The sequence below is a fragment of the Tribolium castaneum genome, chromosome 3 (genome assembly GCF_031307605.1).
Source record: "Tribolium castaneum strain GA2 chromosome 3, icTriCast1.1, whole genome shotgun sequence".
In the NCBI taxonomy this organism is placed as follows: Eukaryota; Metazoa; Arthropoda; class Insecta; order Coleoptera; family Tenebrionidae; genus Tribolium; species Tribolium castaneum.
This window is the reverse complement of record NC_087396.1, coordinates 11,750,098-11,775,918: the sequence shown is the minus strand read 5'-3', so window position 1 is coordinate 11,775,918 and position 25,821 is coordinate 11,750,098. Positions and strand designations below refer to the sequence as shown.

Genomic DNA, 25,821 nt, shown 5'->3' with positions numbered 1-25,821 from the left:
TGAAGTTACCTGCATCTAAAATTCAAAGATTTCCCCCGAGGATTACGGTCCGAAAGGATTTGAAATTTTTCTTTTTTTCTTCGTTTCAAGATAATTTCGAATTAATAAGCTCTTTAGAAAATTAGTTTATTAAGGCCGGAACAAGCTCGATCTAAACATCCTCATTTCAATCAAACTCGGAAATAATGACGGCGTCGAACTTTTAATGGCACCTCGAACTTAAATTTTTAACAAAGTGAAACTTTGACACAATAATCCCCTCTGAAAAAAGCCCGAAATGAATGAGCGGTCCATCGCGATCCGCGTTTATTATCAATTATGCGACAATGCGCTCCAAAAACGGCCTTAGTTACCGTTTATTATCAATATCGGCCAGTCGTCGATCACACTAGAGAGGTTGTAAAAGAGCAATTCCACCCCCAGCCGGCACCTTCCCCTAGCCCCCCGCCGGGGGGTGGCGGAGTATGATATGATTATGATCCGAGGTTGCTTGGTAACGCGCAGCATCCATCCCCCCTACCCGGTATATAAAGTGAGGGTGGATTGACGCGCACCACTTCGCGGAAGCTTGTCGCGTCTGGTGTGTCGCAGTCGGCTCGGCCTAAACGGCACTCATTTTTTCCAAAAAGCCTTTGTGATTTGTCGCAGCGCGATGCTTTGTTGCTCGGGTAGTTTGACTAAAGCTCAGGCGCTTTCAGCGGTGCGTTTTCAGGTGTCAGCTGGCTGAAGGCGAGACGAGTCTGCGCCAGGGGTGAGTCTCTTTCTAGTCTAATCGGCAATCGGATAAATAGTGCACGCATAAATCCATTTGCAGCGCCAAAAGGGCCTTAAGCCCCGCTGCGCCATCTATTTGGAAAGTAGGCCGAAAATTCGAAAAAATCCGCCCTCAAGGGCCCAAGTGGCGAAACACCTTAATAGAGTCCCGTTTGGTTCTTGCCTCTTTGATATGCAGATAGTAATTAGTTCGGGGCGACAAAAACCGCCCTCGACGGACCCAAAAAGGGTCAATAAAGGTCAATAAAGCGCCCTTAATAAAACACATAATATCACGGCGCGGTCTCGTAAAAACAACATTTTATATTTATGGCTCGTATCGAAGATATGAATACGGGGGATGTTTCTGTTGCCACCCGCGCGGGCATATGTTGGTTAACATAAACATTAACGCGTCTGCGGTGCGTTTTCGCCCTTTTGCCCTCTCTGGCGCTTTCTGATTACACCGTAATTAATTTACATTTCTATTTTGTAAATTGGTTTGAACCGCTTATCTCGGCTGGATTTACAGCGCCATCCCCTGAATTAAAAATCACCAACACAACGTGAACTTTAAAGATCACCCCCTGAAACCGAAAGGTCTTTAGTGCCGCGGATGAGATTTATTTCGCCGCATATACACTGTTAATGGTACACCCATTGTGAGTCCGCTATTTATATTCCTTTTCTCACTTTTATTCGAATTACCTGACGCGAATATCGGATTTATAAAAGAAGACGATTTTCAAGAGGTGGAAAAGGTGTCAAGATACTTGCCCGATTAATTAGGAAATTGTATCCAAATTACTTCCTCAAGCAAATTTAATTAATCTAATTACCAGCTTTAGAGACGGAAGCGGATCGGGTTAAATGGAGTTTTCACAGATTTTTCCGATCGGATGGTTTTTTCTAAAGAGAGTCAAAGGGTTCGCATTTTTCTTTTGCACAACGGCATCTCGGATGTAACTATGTGTTGCCAAGCAAAAAGAAACAGAGTCATAAATAACCATTAACTTCCAGTTTCACTAAAGAAGATTAAATCTAAAAACTAAAATAAAATTTTGTTTCTTATTTTCGCACGTCGAGTCGGAGCTAAATGAGATAAAATACTAAACGGGGAACCCCGACCTCAGGTGCTTTATTATATTTTAATTTACAACTTTGTCTTGCATGCTGAACCGTAAAATGTAAAAAGCACTTTTATAATATCATTTTGTTTGCTCTTGATTTATCACTATCCGCGAAAATGCGAGCTTGTACGCCACAAATTACAAAAAGTCTAGTAGTTTAAACGCTGCAGATGATTTCCTTTTGCATTGATCGAAAGCAAATAAAATTTAAATGTTACGTCTGCTTTATGTTCGATAGGAGGGTATTTATTGATCCATCTGCAACTCTTTGACATCTAATAATATTTTCTTTAAAGTTCTTCTTTATACTTTTTTTATTAAAAAAGGTGGTTTATATAAATTAACTTCATCTCTTATATAAATACTTCATCTCTCCGATGATGTACTTAATGCCTAATATAATTATATGTAAAAGTTTTGCGTATTTTTTTATTAAGTGTTTTTTAAGGCTGGAAAATTATAATAACAATTCAGAATTTCAAGCCGAAAACACCGTGCAAAAGAATAATTAATTCCAAATACTAAGCCAAGCTATGTTCGGTAACAACTTTAGTTGTTCTTTACACAATCAGGATTGTAATTAATTCTTCACAAGTAAGTTTACCGCTTTTCTATAAATTTAAACTTTGTTTCGCTTCTATGGTAACTCCTGTCTTGTTATGTACTCAAAGCAATTAATCGTGATTTAACTTGGCTTAAACTTCGTTGATACATTTCATTGACGGAGTTGTACGAACTTATTTAGATTTTAACACGATTTTTAACCGAGATAATTAGAGGTCAGATGTAGCATTTTACTAATTGGGTTGTCTTTTATCCTAAAGGGAAAACATTGTTTGTCAGTGTTCGCTTCTAACTTCTCTGTCTTATTATATCCGAGTTGAATAGTTGTTTCCCCATTTTCCGGAGAATGGCACAATAAATAGGATCGTTGTGCAAAAACGATTAGAGTGGCGAAATAAAGTCCAATCTGGCTTCAAAATAATTGGCGGTCAGTTACATGTGTCTTTTATGTCGGGAAGACGCCTTGATGCGTCGAAAAATAGATCCGAGGCAGAGAGCATCCAAAGAAAAAGGAATATTCGTCCAGAATTACAAATAAGGTGGCACAAAAGAGAAAATGTGTTAGTCGCAATTTCTCAAACGCGTAAACTTTTGACTTTGATATACCGACTTTGAAAATATTGTTTGTTTGTAAATAACGTTTTGGCGCGTGGTGTAAAAAAGAAAAATAGAGGTGTATTCACCTCATTCGCGGGGCATTAATAAATGTCGGTCCTTTGACATTTCCATAGTCGGCATTTTTCCCCGAAAGGTCACTTAATAAAGTTCATCTGGTAGAAGGTGGCGGCGGCGGCGGCGATGATGGATAAACAGAAGATAATGCGCCAGATGGGGGCCTTCTTTGGAGGATTTCCAACATGTGCCGGCTCAACGGTAATCCCGCGGTCGCAGAAACCTGCATCACCGACTCTATCATTCATGTATTCACCCCGTACAGGGTTATTCCGCAAATTGTCCCTGTCATACCGTATCTCCAGTAATTTGTCATCCTCCCAACTTCCGCAAGTTGCCGGTAAACCGTCATACTTCACGGTAAATAAGCCGTCCCAGAGTACCTGTCTGGCGAAGATGTTTGCAAAAATTAATCAAAGAGTGTCGCTTCGAACCGTCCGGGGATTCACCGATTACTAAATGCGACGATAGAAATTAAAATGCACTTGAGGCAAGAATAACCAACTCCGCAAAATTGAATGAAAACCAAATTAACCAAATTGGGGAAGGCTGAATCCCCTTAATCCAACCTTGTCGAAGTGACTTTAACTATCCCTTTCGTCTATTTTGCCTATCAACTTAGGACTTACGAAGGGGTGGCGGAGCTGGATTTGATCAAAATTTACACACTGGCGCGCTCTATGCGCCCAGTTTTAGTCAGTTTACACAAAACTTAAGCAGATTAAGAGCCCTTTAAATAAATACCGTTCGAACCCAGCGAATTGTGTTTTTCATATTTCAGTAACCGAATGGTTTATTTTATTTTTATCGATCTTGGCTGAGTCCTGCCTTTGTCAGATTTAGTTATAAAACACGCCACAGAGCAAAGCCTTGCTTATCAATTTATCATTAAAATTTTCGCGTTATTGTATAAATCCCATCTTTTGCTTGAGTAAGCCGCTCAAGTTCAAAAACATAATGCAGCTTTGTGGTTGCAGCTCAATTGTATTGTCAAAGTTCAATCTGTTTTCCTGTTCCTTGAACACTCCCTTTTATATAAGTATTGTTGTTTTAGAACAAGTGTCTTAATTAATCAAAACTCCGTTGTTACCATTGTTTCTAATTCTGCTTTCATAGCAAACAAGAAAACCTCCAATAAAAATTAATTTTCTCTTCTATATTCATTTAAGAATCTGCCTCAGCAATAAAAGAATTATTGCGAATAATAAACTTTGTAGAACGCTCATAATTATATAAACAGCTTTAAAAACTCCCATAGCTGAGCTCCGTTCCTAGATCTTCACACTTGTCTAATAATGAAAAGTTTTTACTATTGCTTATAGTTAGTGTTATAGCGCGCATAAAACCAAGCGCTCATATTGCTCAAGACAATTAACTAAATTTTACTACAGTTTGCCAGATAGATGAACAAAAATAAGAAAATTAGTGACAGGGCTTTGATTAATTGTAGCGCAGATTACATGGAGATAATCTTACAGGCGACACACAACTTACCCTGCATCAGTTAAATCAATAATGTATTGGGAATAAAAGACAAATAAGATCGGAAGAAGCAAACAAAAATGACTTAAACGGAGATTAAAATCTTATTTACAACATAAATCCATCTATATTAGCTCCAAAATCAATAATTTGCTTCAATTTTGAGATAAATCGACCGTGCGACAAAATAATTTGATTGTATATAACGCATAAGGTCTCTAGCTATGGCACTATTAAAGCAATTATGGCGCTCGTGGACTAATAAAATTACCACCGCACTTAGTGCGATAATGAAAGTCATTATGTTAGTCAAATAATTACCAAATTGTGATTATCTGTAATAAACGGTCGCGGTTAACGGTCATTATTATTAAAAACAACAGACAACTGAAAGATTTACAAAATAGTTATTTATTCATAGAAAAAAAGATTTTAGTTTAGGTCTGCAGTCGCAATGTACACCGTTGTGACACTCCGGAATGGCCAGCGCTCCAAGGTGTAAACGTGTAACGTTGGAAATTTATGAAAGCCCTCATTAAAGTGATTATCACCTGGCCACAGGATCAGATAGAGTCCGGAAGGACTCTCGTCGCGATACTGCATACAGATCCGGGTCGGCTCGCCATAAATCGCAACGAGCGTTCGCTGAAACGCCTCTCTTTATGATTTTATGTTGTCATAAATTAAATGTCACATTGTATTAATATCAGCGTACGGCGTAACATTAAACAAATGACATTTAACTGCATGTCGCTCGTTATTAAGCTGCGCGCTAAGCTCGCCGGGAATGTCGACTTTACCGGACGAGGAATGGGGAATTTTCAATTTTCGGGATTACGGAGGGAGACAGCCGCCCTCCTGGACTCGTTATGATCCCCGGTGCACTCTTCCAGACACCTTATCGCGATTGATTCTGGCAAGGCTTTCCGGACACGTCGAAAATCACCACTAATTAAAATTTATCTTTTCGCACATATCGCGCGCCAGGAACAAAAAGCACACGTTCAGGGTTCGTTAGGTGCGATGACGACGTCTGTTTGAAGTGAATTTTGCGCCAGGAATGGCGAAGCACTTTATTACGGATCTCGTCTTCTCCGAATCGCTTTATGGAAAATGCAGGCAATTTTTTGTCCATGTTTTGCCGCGATCACCGAAAGGATTTACCCTGGATTAGGGAATATGAACAACCCTCCTGCAGTCCTGCGATCCTTGTTGTTCCTGCCGCAATAATTTAGTTCCGAAATGATTTACATGCATTCAAGTCCATACATCTAGGAACTGCATTATTACGCCACGAATTTAGACGAAATTTAACTTATTTTGCGCAATGAAGGTTATATTCATTTTATTTGAATTCAATTTCAATTATGCATCATACCGAAATTAATTAAAATTTTTCATTTCAAATTAATCGTTATTAAATTGAGAGTTTGGATTAGCCATTAAAAATAAATATGAAATTACCTGTATTGATTTCTACGTTTTAACATGTTGGGGATCCAGTGTGAAAGCTCGTTAAACAATTCATTAAGGAGGCAGCTTAATGGGATGAGATAACCCGGTACACTATCCCAATTTTTTACAGCTAATAAAACCTTCCTAATTAGGCGAAATCATGAAGTGGCTATGGAGTATCTTAAACATTGTCGGTTATTTTTTCCGAGAGACGAATCAAAAATGATAGTAAGATGATAAGGGTCAAAGTCGGTAAGAAAGGACCAACAGGATTTATAAAATAAGAAAAGCTGTAATGAAAAGTTTCCCCCGAAACATAATAAAATTGTTATGTGGTGAAAAATTCCTTTATGAGATCCAGAAGAAGAATAGATTGATGTCTCAGTATTCAGAATTTCATAATTCTGAAAAGCTTTTGATAAATCTGACGCCTCGGGCGTGTGCTTACGCCTCTTTCACATAAATCCACTCGCAGCAATTTTTTCTTCTAATAAATTTGGTATACAAGGAAGTGCAACTGCTTCGTATCGACGTTTCGTCGGGAGGTTTGCGGTGTAATGATAATTAAGCGTCATTGAGAATAAAACGAATTTAAATTATAAATTGGGTCGGAATGGGAGTACGGCTGCTGTAATAAAATCGAATCGAAGCTCGGTTCAGGATTCAACAATTTAATTAAGTACAATGTAATAAATAGACAAACGCGCCATTATAAATATGCAAACAATAACACAGTAACAAAGCACGAGTCGCTTTAAGACCGCTTTTAATTAATTTAGCGTCAGGCAAGGCTTTGGAAACTGATCACGTAACCAGATAGAGGGCCCGTAATAAAAATATTTTTCATGGGGTCCTTGCAGGTGTTTCAGGAATTATTTCGAAGAGAAATGTGAGTGAGGGTTAGGAAAAGGCAACCACATCTTTCGCAACGTGAAAATGCTTTTAACAACACTGCAGTGATCCCACCCGGGGGCGGCCGGCCCCCGGCGGCGGGCGGCCGGAGCGGCGTAACGCAGCCGTATCGCTGGCGTACGCAGTCCGAAAATTCTAAACTAGACGTTAAAGTGTGGCCTAAATATGCAAAAAGCTCATAAAAATGCAATTTGGGAAGTTGTCGAAGCTCGCAGAACTTGCCAAATTTATAATGGAGCAGATTGAAGTTGCAGATAAAAGCGCTCGCTACCTTCGGTCCATTTCCATTAATGGATAGGTCATTAAGTGACATTTGGAATTTTAAAAGCCGAATTATGAAATATTACCCGATATAGTACGGCGCGTTACATTTTTAAGGGGGTACGGCGCTCCGGAATGACATTAATCTTGCCAACATTTCCTGCATGGACCGTAAAAATGAGATATGGCCGCGCTCTCATATATATGATGACCTGAAAACGAAACGTAATATCTTACCCCCCGCGACATGTGTTGTGCATCAAAATCGGGTTATGTCAACTTGGCCCGATTTCGGCGAAATTAACTCGCACTTCCTTCTTAAAATAGACTCACGTCAAATTTGATTTTAATTCAATTTATAGGCACGTCGCTACTCAAAAGCCGAACCGGAGTTTACTAAAACGTTTGCCGGAGTAATTACAGGTCACAGGCGGCGCGTGACCGGCGAAAGTACCAAATATGAGGGAGTGTCACAATTCCAGGTGTTAAGCTCAGCTCGCCCACATGCAATTTATTACGACAAACGCGCGTAATGCCCACAATTATCGACGATCCCGGCGATGAAAGACAAAAACCCTTTCTCGCCCCGCACTCGAATTGATCATTTCAAAAGGGGCAATCGATTCCACTCGAAATAAAACAACTTCGATGCTCGATCAAGCGAAAATTTGCGCCCCAATTTCAACCGCACAAACTCTCGCCCAAAACTATGTCAAAAAATCATTACTTGCGCCACTGATGTACCTTATTAAATGAATGCTAATAAAGCTGCAAGAATAATAATTGTAAAGCACGCCAAACTAATTAATGGTCTGCCGAGAGTAAAAAATGTTTATCTTTTTGCAAAAAGAAGGGCCGTTGTGGCAGTTGGCGGAAACTAGCAGCGAGTGTTTATGTTTGTGTTCGTTCGCCGTTTTCAATTCTGCGTTATACACTCTCGAAATAACTCCAACTTGTTGTAAATTATATTCGCTTTTTAGCAGGTATGTTATTCCAAGATGAATGTTTAAATGAGTCGTACTTTGCCGAAGTTATTAAGTTAAATTTGAATAATGGTTTTGTAAATTTGGCCTTTTGAGACGTAAACCTTGCAGAAAATCGTATTTGTTTCGAGTTTACGGTGAAGACACGCTCTTAATAAAAGTAAGTTGCAGAAATTGGATATTTGAGGTCTCGTTTTAGTGCTCGCGAGAGCTGTGACTAGGTACCAATTCCGCAAGAATTTAAACTTGTTGCATCTAACGTAACGCACATTGTAGCGAAATACAAGCAGTTACGTCGACGTTTACGAGCCCACTTGTCATTTTCTAGTCCATGGCACCACAATTCACCCCTCAGGATGTGGCTCTTTAGCGATAGCTTGTCTATGTGACGAAAAGCACGCGCACGGTATAATAATAGCGTTAGGGTCACCCCATTTAAAATTTGAAAAAACGCAATTTTGCTGAAAATAGCGCGTATAAAAGGTGCGTCACATCCCAATTAAAATATTAATGCATTTTTTAATTATAACGTAGCGTTTCCTCTTTGGAGGCGAATCAGGCCGCGCATTAATTCCGAGTCGCAATTTTTAAGTATTTATTCATCGTGCAGGAATTGAAGTCGGCGATATTCGCGTCATGTACCCGATGAAAAAGAGGCTGATGGCGCGCCGACGTCGGAGGGAGAATTATAAGTGGTGCGGAGAGTTAAGTAGATAAAAGGGAACGAAGTATAAAATGCATGTAGAAACGGAAGCACGTTAAAACTCGACGCTTGCCGTCGGATTTGGAGCGACTTTCCTCTTCCACGTCACTTCTCCATACCGTCATATTATCGCGAGCCGATAAGAAAGTTTGAGAGCCGGTCCTGCAGCGGGCGCCCTCTCACGACAAACAATCGCGTTTTTGTTCCAGCGCCCACAAGGGCGATATTGATGGCGTAATTAAGCGCCGATTTAGAGATACATATCGCTGTGTTTAATAGCAGTCGTTGTCGTTGTGCAGATGCCGCCCTTAGACTCATTTGCTAATGCCTATTATGAATAATAGAAGAGGATGCGAAGTCACGTGGCTCTAATTGATTGCGTCACGAACTGGTTCCTCCACCAATTCGAACCTGACACTAATGAGCCTCACACAGTGGCGGAGGCGCCGGGAAAGCCAATAAATAACGTCTTTTTTCTAATTTTATGTAAACAATATTTTTTATCTGTACGCAGTTATATTGTCTTAATCATAAATTAATTTCTTACGGCAAAATGTTTCTGGGTAAATACAATCTTTGTACTTAGTAGCTTCTAAGAAATGTTGATTCATCGCGACAAGAACAAAATAAAGACAAAAATCCCGTTTATTTACAGAACGTTACAGTCTATTAAGAAAGACGCCAAGAAAGTAAATTAAAGCGTAACAAAAGTGAAAAACATACTCGTAAATTCAATTAGAAAATATTTTTGCTTCGTTGTTAGAAGTCACACCAGTTCCTACAAGAATAATGTATTTTTGCGACAATTGCGATCCACTTTATTTTAGTAAATGGAGAGAAGGCATATTTTAAAAAATATACTATACTGTTGATGATAGAAGTTACAACAAACAATTAGTTTATTGGTCAATTACTGATTGTTCTTACTTGCTTACTCTTGCTAGTATAGTCTGTACAGTATTGAAAACTTACTGTAAAGTTTGTTTTAAACCGATTTGAGTGGTTACTGGCACAATAATTTTGAAATTATTAAAGAAATAAATTCGTGTTGTTGTTATTATTATTATTATTTATTGTCTCATTTTTATATGTCGGAGCCAAAATCTGTCGTTTCATGAAATGTCTGGATACATGAATTAGCAGATTTCGTCAAATGGCTGCGACATAGACAAACTTTTGTCGCAAAACTCAAAAATGATCCAGAAATCTAATAATAAAAAATTGTGGTCGGTTATCCCTTGTCTCAGCGTAAAATAAAAGCAAGTTGGAGTTTGTTCAAACTTTTGATGTGCATGTAGTCGGAGATGATAAAATTTTTATCATGTTGTATTCATTGGACTGTTTTTGTGGCAAAATATTTATATTTTATCGGTGAACGAATCCTTTAGTTTTGTTAACGCGCTTTTATGGCTCATAATTAAATTAGAATTTTTGCATCTGCGGTAAAATGAGTTGGAGAGGTTGCCCTAGATCACAGAAATAGCAGTCTGATAAAAACGATTTGAAAATGGAAATTGTGTTATTTAATTTGAAGTTTATTTTTCAATTTTCGTTCGGTTTATTCAAACAAAATAGCATAAATGACGTTATAAAATAGAATTTATGCTGTGAAAAGCAATAAAACTGTCGATGTTCATTATTATGAAATTATTACAATGCAGATTAAATATTAGTAAAATATTTACAATGATTGGAGGCATCCGCTTAATAAATTAATATCGTGGAAACACAACTGCGGCGTTTATTGGGTGCAAACGAGGGAATTGTAATGCTTTTAGCCCCGAGCTGCATTTTTGCGGTTCCCGCTCTAGTTTCAATTTCATTTGGTTAGTAATGTTTGGCTGGAAGGAACGTCAAGGCAAGACCATCCAACAGCTAATGTCCATTAGTACGTCGAGACGTAAAGGCAATGCTCGCCGACAATTAACCTGGTTAGCAGGACTTAAACGAGAGTACACTTAGTCCAGTTTATCTCTACACTAATCCCTCTAATTCTGATTGATGCGTAATTGAATAAAGCTCTCTTGCCAGACGTCCAAGAAATGGACTTGGCTGGCCCTTTCGCCTCCTCAATCAATAATCAGAGAAGGCCGAAGGAGGGCTTTATTGCATCTCGCCAGGAAGCACAACATATTTGATAAGCGGGTTAAGCCGTCCTCTTTCTCCCTTTATTTCATATAATCTAATACCATTTTCGCCAAATTCGCTCTCTAAATAGAATGTTTCGGAGACTCCGCATCGACTTCATAGCAATTCCGGCGCGATCGCGGCGGTTTCGATAAAACGCGAGTGCTTCTTTTTATGAATTTATCGGCTTCGATTCGGGAATTGAGCTAATTTTTTTCGGCAACACATGACGCCGGGCGTTGCCATGCCACCGGCCGCTGGGTCCCGACCATGACTCACGGTATCCATCAGGATGTGTCCCTCTGATGAATGGAAAGGACGGCGTGTGCGTGATCGGCGAAGGTACGCCATGACTTGCACAATACACCATTATACACGACAGCCCATCCCGAGGGTCACACTCGACATGAATCTTAAAATTCAGACACTCAGCCGCAATTGATGATGCCACCGGAAATTGTTTCTAAATAAAAATAAATTAGATAAGACTTCCTATAAGCAACGAGCTTGTAAAGTTCGTCACTGGCCTCCAAATGTTGAAAAACATACGCAAAATTGGGTTAATTTTGCAGCTGCCGCCCATTATGGCGTTTTCATTTTGACAAACTCATAATTACTTGAGTTGGTTAAAATTTCCTCTCAGCACTTTTATTGTAACGTTTGTGGGTAGGTATATTGGATTATGCAACACAATTTCGTCGGGGTAGTTTACCTAATTTTAAATTCAAACATTAATCTGATAAATGTTTCCCGACAGTGCGTAATGAAACGGATTTCTCAGCTAATAAACTGATGCAATACAATTTAAATGAAGTTTTTCAAAGGGAAGCGCTGGAAAGATGAGTAAATAAAAATTCCAACTAAATGTTGGATCTTATTACATTTCGAATAAAGTGACTACATTATTGCGAGTCGTGCAGTGATGCTTTTTAGTACCCGGATAAATAAGTATCGATTGTGTGTGACTAGTATTCGAAACTAGATTATTTGTTTAATTATTGGCGATGATAGGACACAATGGAGAAAACGAGTGAATAGAATATTTATGTATTAACGTTGCTAAAAAAACCAAATCTAATTCACCCATGTCAGTTTTAAATGGAGCTTTAAATAACAATCATTTTATATTTTACTACTGTTCATTAATTTATTGTATCATGGCGGATCACGTGTTTGGAGCGAACAGCTTCACAAAATTAGTTCTACTATATTTCATTTGAAATAAATTTCAATATAATTGAAACGTTGCAACCAAATGAAGCAGAAAAAGATAAAATTCGAGTTTTTCACAGGAGGGATCGAACAAATATTGGGCAGATTAATTAATTATACATTTATGAGCTTCCGTTTGAAATGAATTTTATCTGTTCTGTTGTCCAACAAAATCGGTTTTCCTAAATTAAAAATTCGAATATTTTGTTCCAAAAATTGACGCACTTTTTCAAGCACGTCGTTACAAAAATAATTGCTTTGTGTCGCTTTTGAGAGTTTTCTTCCCAGACATCTTTATTAATATTTGTGTTTTCCGCTTTCCGTGGCACCAGCGACATTATCTTAATTTCCTCCGAAATCACGTGTTTCCGGAAAGTGGCTTCGTTTCTACGTTTCAAATACGTCTGCATCCAGTATCAAGCTTTTGTAAAAAGCAAGGGTGCATTAAAACGAGACTGGCGCGTTTTTTACTCGCCCATTGGCTGCATTAGTAAAATGAAGAATTTCCCTACTGGCACTAAAAATGTGCGGCAACTTGGCTATAAACGACATAAGTCGCATAGACAAAGGCGAGGCTTGATGCAAAAGCGCTTTGATATTTAAAACAATAGTCAGATAATACGGAGAGCGCAATACCGACATTCTGCATTCTGAATAACATCAACGACGACAGATCCGGCCTGAATAAAATTCAAGTGGTGGAGTGTTATTTCAAACCTGCGGACATAAAGGCGAATCCCTGCAACACTATTTTTACCAACATTTCACCGGGCTCTGATTGCTTTTACTGCTTTATGCATTTTTTAATCACAACAGAATTAGAAAATTATATTTACATATCTTACTGTTATTTTGATTAGTGACACGCGTCAGTGGGGGATGAGCCCGCCACCGATCTGTGGTAAATAAAGCGACAATTTGAAAAATGTGATAACATAATCCCAGTAATGGTCGTGGCAGGAATGTGAATGGTGTCTAACCTGTCAGTTGCTCCCCTGCCGGAGTGTAAAAAATGCTCATCTCTGTAAATGTAGCCAATAAATAGAAAAAAAACACCCGCCAATCTAATGCAATCAGATAGGGCGACGGGGAAAGCAATCTCCGATACTAGGGTCTGTACAAATCCAATAACAACCTGCAGTGTTCCAGGGACTCTTCCGGTGTGTCGCCATATCCTGTGTGTCTATACAGCCGCACTACCACAACGGCAATCTTAAATGGCCCCGGGGCATTAACGCAACTATAACATTGATTTTGCCGCCGCCAACGTGGAGGCGGCGAAGAAGAGAGACCGCAAACGCGAATTAAAGGGTCTCCTCTCTTTCCTCCACCTGTCTCACCTTGACACAGCTTCCGATCGTTTAAGTGCCCACCGAACAATATTTCCGGAACAACGAGAACACTTGCCAAGTGCGAATATCGCCGTAATACAATACGGGAAGAAAAAAAAAGAGCGCCCAACGTGGGGCTCGAACCCACGACCCTGAGATTAAGAGTCTCATGCTCTACCGACTGAGCTAGCCGGGCTTCTGGTGGAGGAGCCTAACATTTGCTACTTCGCATCAGAATCTATTTTTATTTATTTCTGGAATTAATGTTTATTTGTCTTTCATAAACATGTTAAAAAACATACGCAAACATGTCAAGTTTAAAGCGTACATCGGAATTTGAAATGACAAAGTTACAGATATTGAGACAAAAATAGTTACTCAAATTATTTGATCCGACGTCATAACACTGTGATTTTTATACCGTGCGCATAGTTTCCAACACGAACAACAAACATAATAAAATATTAAAAATAACAGAAATATTTAAAAGCAAGGATAATCAGGTTTTGTTTGGGTGTTCCGATTCAAAGCTGATCACCCGGTCTAGCGTAATTCTTTAATAAGTGTGTATAAAATATTTGTGTTCATTAAAGGTTTGGCAATCTCTCAAAAATTGTTGCAATTGTGCCAAATCAAAGACATTATTAAAAATAACAAAGTATTCTAAACAAAAAATGTGGAAGTTTACTAATTTACATCATTTGCTTAGGGTCATTAATAAAAAAATATAAATAATGACACCAATATAAAATTATCTCAGCGTTTCTCCTTTTTGCACGAATGATTAAAATTCTTCAGACAAAGTCAAATGAATGATATCTTGGCAAAAAACGTTTTGCTCCCAAAGTTTACTAACATTTCTTAAATTAGTGTGTACTTTGACTTGCACAAAACTTGATATAAAAAGCCAAAATCTATGTCTTCTAAAAAAGCGTCGGTGGAGATCAGGGAGGTGATTGAAAATAAAGTGCCCCGTCTGTCCATTTTCAGGACTAAACCTGAAGGAATGCAGACATATTGAACAGTGCGGACCTGTAGATAGGCAATAGGCTTGGCAAGGGTGTGGTGTTTGTGGCCGCATTTTCAGACAAGGACACTTCAAATCCAATTCACAATCCTTCATAATCGATAAAAAGAGCAAATTTCTCGTAATAGCTTTCTTACTGTGGAAAAGCACTCGGCGATCATCTAATATTTACATGTTTCCAGGGTTATCAAAAATTCTTTACGGTCAATAGCTGTAGTAAAACGTATTTAAAGCTGGTTGAGTTAGGTCTTGTTAATGGTTTTACAACACTATCTCGCGTGGGATGACCAGCGTTATCATTATTGTTTGGAATCCTTTGTCACTTCTCTTGATATACACGGATGTTTAAATTTTCGCAACAGTTGTGACACAAACTGCGATTTTTTATGCGTTTGGCTCCTTATCATTCGATTAACAACCCGGAATAGCGGCTGTCACATTTGAAAACATTAACTGTGATTGTGAGTCAACCTTTATTTATAATTGCATCATCTGAATAATTTCAGACTTCTGAGATAGAAACTTTATTTGCTTTTGCTCAAATATTGATTTCAATTGGAATTGGAAATAATCTCAACAATGGAAAACCGCTTTTAGATTTATTGCGTTTACGGCAAGACATCTGTCTTATCTGCAAGCACCACACAATCAGGAGTTATAATTTCCCCCAAACATTGTTTCAAATAGTGAATGTGTGAAAAACTATCACCGCTGAGCTTTATGAGTCACTTCGCCATCTGTTTTCGAGATCAAACATTCAAACCTCCATAATAAACCCGAATATGTGGATGTAAGCTGGTAGCAAATATTCCGAAATGAACTAATTTCGTTTTATTTCATCACGTCATCCCACGAGACAATGGGGATCTCCACAAGTCTTCAAAATGTTACATATCCCATTAATTCCGACAGTGATCATAATATCGTTATTGTGGCAAACGTGTGGAATTGAGTTACATTAATTTACAAAGATAGTGGGGATATTTTCCTCAGAATCCCTAACAATATGGACCAACTCCGTCCCCAGTTCCCCCAGTCGTTGAGCGTCGTCGTTCCCGTTCCCGCGCAGATTAACACCAGCGTTGGGTTCTCTATTCGCCGCTATGAGTTCGCCCAAAACGTGCACAGTGCGGTGCTACTAAAATGCAAACACTCAAATTTCCTCGGAAGTGATTGAGTGCATCGCAAATCACCACCGATTATCGGGTGAGTCGCCTTTTATGACCCGAAACCTTCCACTGTTTATTATTACACATGCGGAGCTATTTGCCCAATAGAGTGTCCTCTGATAAACAGTAACGCGAATACGGGGGTCCAGGTAGCGATCAAGCGCTTCTTCTATTTCCGTTATCAAAAGTAAACATCCGTTAGCGTTTAATTTACGATTTTGGATCTTGCACGGCTCTGCATGCAGCTGCTGCGTCCGTCAAATCCGTTGGAGGAAAAAACGCCCTATGCTAAAACATAAACACTTGTTGGAATGTGTGACAAGTGTTTGAGAAATATTCCGACTGGAGCAATTAAGATGCGTGTTGTGTCTCTCATAAACTCGCTCTGACGTCACTGGGTGGCCGTTTTTTCCTTTCTTCCTGGTACAAACGAGCAGCATCCGGACCTGTTCGCTTAATTAAAATTTTGCCCGCTTGTAATGACGCCAACGTTTCCGGCCGAGAGGGTGAAGGGAAGAAACCGCAGATAACGTCGATAAACAATTGATTGATAACGAAAGCATGCTGTTATCAGTCGGAAACGCGAGAGGAAACGGTTGAGATAAATTTGAGGTCGGTTAGTGAAACGACTCTCCCACCAGATTAAAAAAATCAATAAGTTACTTGAGACATCACTCAGCATTTGTATTTTTAGACCGAAAAAATGTAGCATTTGCTTCAACAGCCACATGTTTGTCGTCATTATGCAAGAGTGGAGTGTTCGAAATTTTCACCAATTTTCAACTCATCCGAGTATTATATCCTTGTCGGAACCAATAGGGAAGTTGAAAGTTTTCGCAGCGGTGTTTGCAAACCTGTCGCTATTACATTTCTTGCCCGATATTAATATCACGAAAAGTTTCACCGAAAGAAATTCAGAATTTAAAAATATCTAGATTCTAAGTTTGCAAGCTCGAACTTCAGTTTCCAAAGTTTCGAGATTCATCGAACAAATGTACAACACAACTTGATCTGTCGGTGTTTTTTCAGTCATTGCAGATTTAAAACATCTGGGAATCAATGCTCATGCAATTTTAAGCGACATTACGGCATAAAAAGTAAATTCGATTGATTGAAACTCATCCAATTCAATATTAAAATTGGAATTTGTAATTACAAGTCTCGCACGCATCAAAAAAAAACACGTGCAATTTTTACGAAGTTGGCATTATCGGAATTAGCGATAAACCAATTTTCAACTTATCCTTCCACTTGCGTTGATTTTTTATTGAGTTCGTTTCGCACACCCACGCGGGGAAAAACGATTAGAATATAAAGCATTTGCTGACCCATCCCGCTGATCACTTTCGCTTCCTTTGCAGACTTATTTATAACGCATTTATGCTTCCTCGAAATTTTATGTACATCTGGAGCTGTCTGTTTCAATGCCTCATTCGAATTTCATGCCGAAACAGTGGCAACAATAATGTTAAATTCGTCGAAATGCAACAGAAACCGAGAAATCCATTATAGGGATGTTCTTGGAATTTATTTATTTCACTCGTAACATAATTTCTCAAAACCGAATAGAGATTTAAAATCGATTGTTATCTGGGGTCGCCCCAGATCGGGGGTTAACCTCAGGCAAATTCAAGGACCGCTGGTATGCCTGCTAGCGGTAGTTGCAAATTTGCCCGCTAACTCATTCTAATAAAGGAAACAATTACATTGTTGTCGGTATGTACAGAGGACTGCATAGTTCTGAGCAGAGGAGAGATCCAGCACCGTTCTGATGCTCCTGCCTGTGCTCTAATTAATAAATTCCGCCTGGAATGCGTTTGATTGTGAGGTTCTCGCAATGTATTTAGATATTGTTAGGTCGTTATTAATCGCAAACACCCTCTTCCAAGAAGACACAAAGCCAAAGCGCGATCGCGATTAGCCGGATTTGCATAATTCTCCAGCGGGATCAGAGTTGTTGGAGTTAGACCGACGTTTATGCCCTGATCAACATGCTCTCCATTCAATTACTCGCCGACATATTCGCGCGATTTTCCACCTGCTGAGCATTTTTCCCTCCATTTGGCTAACGGCAACACGAGTGACGCCATTAGCGCTGCGAAGAACGCGAAAAATCGGTTACAAAGCGGTGGATAGGATTGTTGTGTCGTATTTTGCGTCTAACTAACCGTTGGGTTTCTTGGGAGAGCGGGCATCGGAGTGCGTCGAGGCGCTGCAAATAATTAAAACTTCCAGGATTTAGGCAAGCGGCATGTGTGAAATTGTGAAAAGGAAGGCGTGCTCATTGCGATTCCGTCGTGTAAACTCCGGCGTTCATTAGGGTGTTTGTTCATCGCGTAGGGAGGACCGGACCGTAGGATAATTCATTAGCATGTTCAAACCAAGGGCCAAGTGAGCGAAGGGCGACTGGCCCTTGGAGTATCACTCGATCTATTCTTCCGTGAACAATACCGATGATTATGTCGATATCTGGATGAACCCTTGACCTCGATCGAGGTCTTTGTGTGTTGAGAAAAACTTGGGTTTTGTTATTTGAAGTGGAGTAATGTGCTGTGATATTCGTCGGGGGCGACTCCCGAGGAGTTCATGAACACACACTGACACGGTGTCAGGATAGATCCGGAGCGGGAGCGCGCCGGAGGCAGTATTCAAATAATAATGCAAGGCCCGAGGACGTGTGAAAGAAAAATTAACGATGTGCCTCGCTTGCACCGATTACGAGCGCTTCAGGTGTCCTAGGGATGGTTACGTTAGGACTCTCGATTGTACAGCCATCGAGGTTGGAATGCGGTTCTTCTGATAAGAGGGGTCATCTCTCATTAAGCGATGACTCACATCACTTGATAATGGCATTCGTGTAATGGCGCCTTCTATCCCACAACTTGCACTTCGCTCCCTGATAAGCCACAAATTTCTATTGTCAGCTGTACCAAGCCGTCTTTCATTCATCAAAACGCATTTGCTTCTTTAAGCTGATTAAAACACATTAACTCCACCCTACCTAAATGCTGCGGGATTAAACAACAAATTAGAAAAATATATGAGGGGAAATCGCAAAATTCACCACATAATCCCCACTTTACGCCAAAAACGCAAAGTTTTTACTTCCCTCGCAGCTTAAGAGTAAAGTTTTTTGTAGAGTTCGTCAACTTAATTTCACTTGAGTGGACAATACAAAAACTGCTCCGGTACCAAAAGAGAGACAGTGCTAACTTGGATGCTCGAGTAGTGATCTGGAGTGTCCTAGACTTTGTTTTTTGTATTAGGACAACTCGACAGTTTCAAACTGCAAAAGGTGCGAAACGAAAAACATGTGACATGCTTTTCACTAATGCGTTCTTAAAAATAAGTACACATGTTGTTACTAAAAGTGATACTTCCTTACGAGAAATGAAAAATTTCTACAAAAAATATGCGAACACAAAATAAATCTTCTTGGGAATAATTCCTGTATTGAAGAGATTTTTATATTTTCATGGTTTTTTAGAGTGAAAAAGCGGTTACAAAACCAAGCAGATCAATTTTTCAATAAACGGTCAAGTCAGGTCAGGTCAAGAGAAAATTGATTTAAATTTTACTTAGTCTTTCTACTCTAACACAGTCATAGAGGACGACTTTCAGAGCCTCAAATACTATTTTCTTAATGTTTCTCTGATAAAAATTTGAATTGTCTCAACATCTAATTCTTTGTTCCTCATGTAAAGAGGGGGAAAAACAAAAGTATAATATCGAACAATGTAGTAATAAACAATTGGACCATAAATAAGCGGATTGCCTCTCACAATAACTGACGTGCATCTTACGGAAATCAAATAATAAGTCAAATGTAGAAATTTTGGTATAAATTAATAGTTCTTGAAATAGGGAACAATTCGTATCATTGTTTATAATATAATGCCTTGTGTATAATAGACGATATTAGGAAACGATTCTTATCGCTTTCCCGGAATTGCTGTGCCTTTAAAATATTGGTTTTATGTAAAATTTATCAGTGGGGAACACCTCGCTGGACGCAAATACCGACAGTGAAGAGGGGCAAAGACATGACAGTTGAGTAAATAAAATAGAAGCGATTGCGAAGAAATTCGAATTCCCAGCGTTCTCCGGCAGCCTTGGTCTATTGAAAAGCCCTGATTTGTTCAATTAGCAGCTGCTGCACTTGAGGCAAATTAAATCAAGAAAAAAATTAGTCAATTTAGAGTAATTTCCGGGAAGTGCGACCCCCCGAATCTTGTGAATTTGCCCCAGATTTGTTTTCGCCACCTAATTTTCTCTTTTTGTTGCAGATTGGCGTCGGTTTCCGCCACAAAGGACGTTTGATTAAATGGCAAGTAGATTTTTTCGTGTGCAAAATATGGGCTATAATCTCTCGTCCCGAATAATCTCGCTGATCGCGGTTAAATCGGTGCGATGTGTCTTAAAAAATGGCCCGAAATAAATTCAGTGGGCCCCTGATGCGGATGTAGCTCATTCAACTAATCATCAACTCAGCGGTCCATGTGCTCAGTTTCCCACCAAAACCCTCGTCGATTTCCCGTCGTGAAAAATTCCGTTTCGCACGTGTAGAAAGAAATCGAACAAGAGCATGCCCGTGCATATTTATAAAACAGCCCTTGCTTTCAATGGCCGTCCGGCCCTGCTCGCACGGAACAATGAAGGACTCCGTGCCAGATGTTCCTCAAAGTGTGTCCGCAAGGCTGCGATAACGCACTGATTTCTTTCGCAGCTGCTGCCGAGCCACAACAGTGTCTTGTGTGTGATCGCGTTGTGAGGACGCCGTGCGCGTATTTCTAATTTTGCCAACGACGTCGATTGTGACATTGTTTTGACTGAGTGAGTTTGCGACTTTGTCGGCATCACGTGCGAGGTGCTGGGGAGGTAAAGATGCGATTTCGAAGGGATCGGTTCGACCTTCGAGCTACATACATCACTGTCTTTCTTATTTTCGCTTAGCGAATTACCTATTCAATCTTTTACACGTGTAGCTCTTCGTATTCCATTTAGAGAATTGGCTTCGGGAGTGGAAGAACCGGCGGACTGTTAAATTTTAAATATTGCCGTTACCGGTCTCGGCCGGGGGTTGTAGGCCATTTGCATCCGAGAGAAATTTCATTGAGAAATAGACGATCTATTTTTAAGTAGACGCCGGAACCTGGTTACTCACTTGTATCATTTATTTTCGGCCATTCGCGCACAAAACACTTACAATCACCAAGACTCGATTAGATTTTATGGGCGCGATGTAATCAAATTGTTACTATTAAACCCTGCCATAAATTCCACTGGGACTATTTATGACTTCTTGTTACATGCTGGGCATATTCCTGGAAATTCAATTATAATATTGTGGAGTTCGGCACATGACTGGTTTTAAAGCATTCACGTGACTGCTTTCAACAAATGAAAAATACTTTTTGTGCACCATGTTGGAAAGATTGCTCCTCGTTATTTGACAAAATGGAAATCAAAATCAAAACGAACAAACTCCATCTTTTGCTTTGGAAATTAACGAGAGTCTTTAGTTTTATTGTTTTGTAACCGTTACCTAATAGAGGCATGAATAAAGTAAAGGACCAGAACCAATGACTGGTAAATGCATTCGAAACAAAATAATTAACTCAAAATTTATCTCAACTAAACATCATTTCCTAAGAATGACGAAATTGCTAAACAAAGTTGTGTAAGCAATTGTTTGAATCATTAAAACAAATATTGATAATTTTGAGGTTTCGTGTTCCGGTTTGATTCTCCTAATTTAAAAGAATTTTGGAATTTTTGCGTTGAAAAATTGCTTTATTTATTGACGTCTCGACGTAGATAAAAAAAACTAAAATAAATGCAGAAAATAAGGAATTGTGACTTTGTATTTTTCAAAATTTTAACAAACAACTTATCAAATAAAAATTTATACCTATAATAATCAAATTTCTGACAACTTGTCTAATCTAAAAGATGTGCCGTGCCATAAGGGCATAAGTAAATCATATCATACTTTTCGTAACAACGTTGGTGTTTTTTTGACATCCACTTAGGCGGTGGAGTTTTAAAATCTCGTCAATGGAGCAAAATTTAAGAACACGCTTGCTAAAACGAGAGAACTTTGAAGACGCTTCCTGCCATCCATTAGATGTGCTGATAAATCTTGAAAATATTCCGAGAGGAATTTATACATAATGAACACCACAGTAGTAAAAAATGCTGCTTAAAATTCATATTACGCATTATTACAAATAATAAACTCAAGCAGGTGGCCTTATGGATTTTTGTAACTGGTACTTTTTGTTTTACTACGTATACATAACAAATGCGAAACGAGGTAATTTACGACTATGATGTAGTAACATTTTAGTCTCATCTGTAGTTTATGCCCAAATCCCAAATCGAGCGATTTATGTTTTTGCTCTATTTTCGTCTTTGGGTAAATACCAACATCGGGGCCGATTTAAAATTAAAATCGTGTGTCCCCTGTTTTATTCATTATGTTCTATTTTAAAATTAGTCGATGGTTGTAGTACCGGTGGATGTGACTGCTGAATATGCATCATGCAGACGTCACCTATAGGGTCGCACCGATCGAGGAAACATCAATATTCTATTAGCTTGACCCCGGGATTTTTGTGACCCCTATATTATTTTGTTGCCCCCGTCTCGGGGTCACAGGGCCGCTATTGTGTTGCCCATTCCAGCAGTCAGTGTCATTTTTGGCCTCGGAGGGGTTAGTTGGCGGTGTAATTATTGATAAGTAAACGGAAATGTGATCGTGCGATGGCATCTTTTTAACGGCGTCGGTCGCGGCCTTTTTTCGCGCTCTTTGATCTAATGGCTCTTGTAATGGTGCTCTGACTTTATTATGGCAATTCACTTACACAGGGAAGATGCGCTGTGTCCGACAACTTCTTTTGACGAAACAAACCCAATTTGCATGGCAGCACGATCTGGAAATGCTCCAGTGTGGGCTAACACTTAGGGCGCTTTTCGCCCGGCGGCGGGATTAGGGGGTTCACAGACGTCCATATTGCCTTTCGTTCAACTTTGCACCGACTCATACGCGCATTTTTTTGTGAAATAATCACTTTGAGAAATGTTTTAACGTTTTGGTGGAAATTGTTCCACTTGTGCTGGGTTAGCGTTACATTAATTGTTGTTTTAATTGCACAGGATTTTCCGATTTGCCTCAGAAGCGCGTTTTGAGCGACATCCATTTGCACTGATGACTTTTATTTGATGAAACATTTAATTAAATTGTGTATTGCGGTTCCAAACTATAAAATACAACAATAATTCTAAATTACGGTGTTCACACTACTGGTACAATGACAACGGAATATGATGGTGTTATAATAACGTCGTTTCGACGAACAACAAATATGTCGCTGAATTCCTGGCACTTTGTGCTTTAGTGACATTCTGCACGTGATGTCTCAACAAATTGTTTTTACGGTATGTTTAGTGTTTATTCGCAACTCTACAACCTAATAAATTGCAAGTGCTCGCTGAGTATTATTTAATTTAGTTTGTAAAGTTATTTGACCAATGTTGCGTAGATTTCGCCGAGTAACGTAGAATATGTATGACTGTTTTTGAAACCGCAATTTTGCACATGCGATTAATTTTGCAATAAATAAATTGGAATTAATCAAAATCAACTATATTTATTTATTGTAAATTTGAAACGTATAACTATTGTTTCATAAACAAACATCGAAAATTCGCTATTTTCGTAATTGGCAACTAGTTTTGTCCTCTTGGGAAAACAAAGGGTGCAAATTGCCCGCTTCATAGCTGTTAAATTTATTATGAAATGCGAACATTTTACTTTTCGAACCACTTGTAATCGGATGATTTTTCCTCGAAAAACAATTTTAAAACCAAGCGAATGCTTACGCTTTATTTTCGTTTTTGGGGTAGATCTGGGCGGAAAACCGTCATTTTTATTGTGCTTGTATGTGTTTCCATTCTTTTTGTTATGATGTCAGTGATTCGTGTATCTAATCTCGTCAGCTTGGAGCATCGCCTGGAGCAGCTTCAGATATATCGCCCCATAATGCGACCAAGCCAAGCTCCCCCAAATTTTGAATTTTATCATATCGCCATAATGGCAAAGGACGTTTATTTTGATGAAATATTCCAGCTTTGACTGGAAATTGTTGCGGCCGCATTCCCAATTTGTTTACATTTGGCGTGATTCGGGCCAGCAAGTGTCCAGGTGAGCGAAAGGGGGATGAAAAACCGTGTTTCACGCTCTAATAAAACGTAATAGAGGGTTCGGTGAACCTTCCTAAGCACGTCAAATTCCCAATGTTCGCATTACATTGTACACAAATTATCTTTTTGGAAATAATAACGATGGAGGAATTTATGTGCCATAAAATTTCCTCGAGAATGCGTTTTTTACGAGGTAAAAATCCGTCAAAATACACATCCACATGTGCTCCGAGTTAAATTCGACAAAGCTGAATACAATTGCCGAGAAATGATTTAAATTTCTCCACTTCAGCTCGTCTTATCCGCCTCAGAAGTCAAGCGTCAGATAAAATCAAACATTTCGGAATACCAAATTTGCGGGTTTTGTGGAAGCGTTTCAACAAACGCCGCTGAATTACAGGAATGTCGCTGGCGCTGATAATGGGGATTAAGGGTGGAGGTAATTATGTAAATCAAAATTTTAATTGCTCGTTAAAAATTTAAGCCGGTATTAAAAAATTAATTGCAAACAAATCCGTTTTTGACGGCGTAACGACAGGAGCGAGGCCAAGTGGGGTGGCTCTGAAGTTCGGATCGGTCAAGTCTCCGAAAACTTGGGCCGAAAGCCCCGCAGAGTAGTTATTGGAGTGACAGCAACAGTGTTTATAAATATCCCGTTAGTGTTAATCCCTATGCATTTATGTTAATTCGAGGACTCTCATTGCATATTCAATTTGTTACGTGGTGTCAAATCGGTCGCACATAATTCCAGGGCCGTCTGGACGTCTTCTCCACAATACTATCTCCTCTAATATTCATAATGACAGGGTCAGATATGGTACAGTTTGATTTAGTTGTCTCGGACCAATTTCGAATTCCGCCGTCGTCTCCTCCAGTTAAATTTAATCACGCTCAGCCTTGCATAAACTTCGCCCGTTGTAAGTTGAGCAACTTGAAGAAAACTGCCGATGTATTTGGGTGTATAAACTTTATGAATTTCTTGGTGGACAGAGAGAACGGAATTTCTTTCAAGACTGCTTAATTATTTTGCAGGCCCCAAATACCTATTTAATGAGATTTAAACAAAAGTCTTTTCAACTAGAAGCAAAGATTCATTCGAAATATTTTAATAAACTCGAGCGGATGATTAACGTTAATTAACGTGGCGGCAAACGAGTTTATTTTTCGGTTAATTAACGCGGCGCTAACTATAACAAAATAGTCGACTTCTTGCAATTGTTCTTGCACAGGATGTCGCCATCCAACTCCAAACTCGCATCGATCTAACTAGACATCCAACTGCCATTATAACCCACATGCCCCCAAACCGATTCTTACTCATCTGCCCAGCAGTTATTTTGAGCCAGAATTCAAAAAGCAAATAACGCGCTGCCATTAAATCCAGTGCCGGACTAAGTGTATTAAACCGTCGGCTTGAAACGATAGCATTCATATTACCCCGATATTAGCGCTGAAACATTTCTAACAGCAGGGCCACCAACTTCTTAATGAATCATTCCCCCTGCGAGCTTTATTTCGCACTTAACTAACTCGCGTTAATTCGCGAACACCGATGCCAAGCGAGACGCTCCAAGTGTCGCCATCTTTCTTCCGACCGCTAATTCCATCATGGCGACGTCGGCGACGCTCCGCTGCCGGCGTCTGCCACCTCTGCCCGGATGTTCTCCAGCTCTGATACGATTGTTCCTCCTATTTATGCGACACTTACAGCCCCCATAATTCCGAACCGGCTCGTATGAATTATGTGCCAGAATTGAGACGGGTAAACTAATGAAACTTAATCGAAAACTATTAAGACACTCACTGTGCTAAATGAGCCACACGCAGCAAAAATT

General features: G+C 39.4%; 1 long non-coding RNA gene and 1 other non-coding gene across 5 annotated transcripts in view; one reads left to right on the top strand and one right to left on the bottom strand.

The window, feature by feature from the left end:
- The first annotated feature begins 546 nt into the window (after window positions 1-546).
- LOC107398327 (uncharacterized) overlaps window positions 547-25,821 on the top strand; it is a 54,916-nt gene continuing 29,641 nt past the window's right edge. Inside the window, exons 1-3 of one of the 4 annotated variants that reach the window (XR_010333633.1) lie at window positions 14,931-15,067; window positions 15,119-15,818; window positions 20,068-20,108. This is a non-coding gene — a long non-coding RNA (uncharacterized LOC107398327). Of the gene's footprint in view, window positions 752-14,930; window positions 15,074-15,118; window positions 15,819-20,067; window positions 20,109-25,821 lie in introns of those variants that run through there. The other 3 variants (XR_010333634.1, XR_001575216.2, XR_010333635.1) reach the window with 3 other exon arrangements.
- On the bottom strand, window positions 13,709-13,781 carry TRNAK-CUU (transfer RNA lysine (anticodon CUU)). Its single transcript has one exon. It is a non-coding gene; the product is annotated as a tRNA-Lys (tRNA).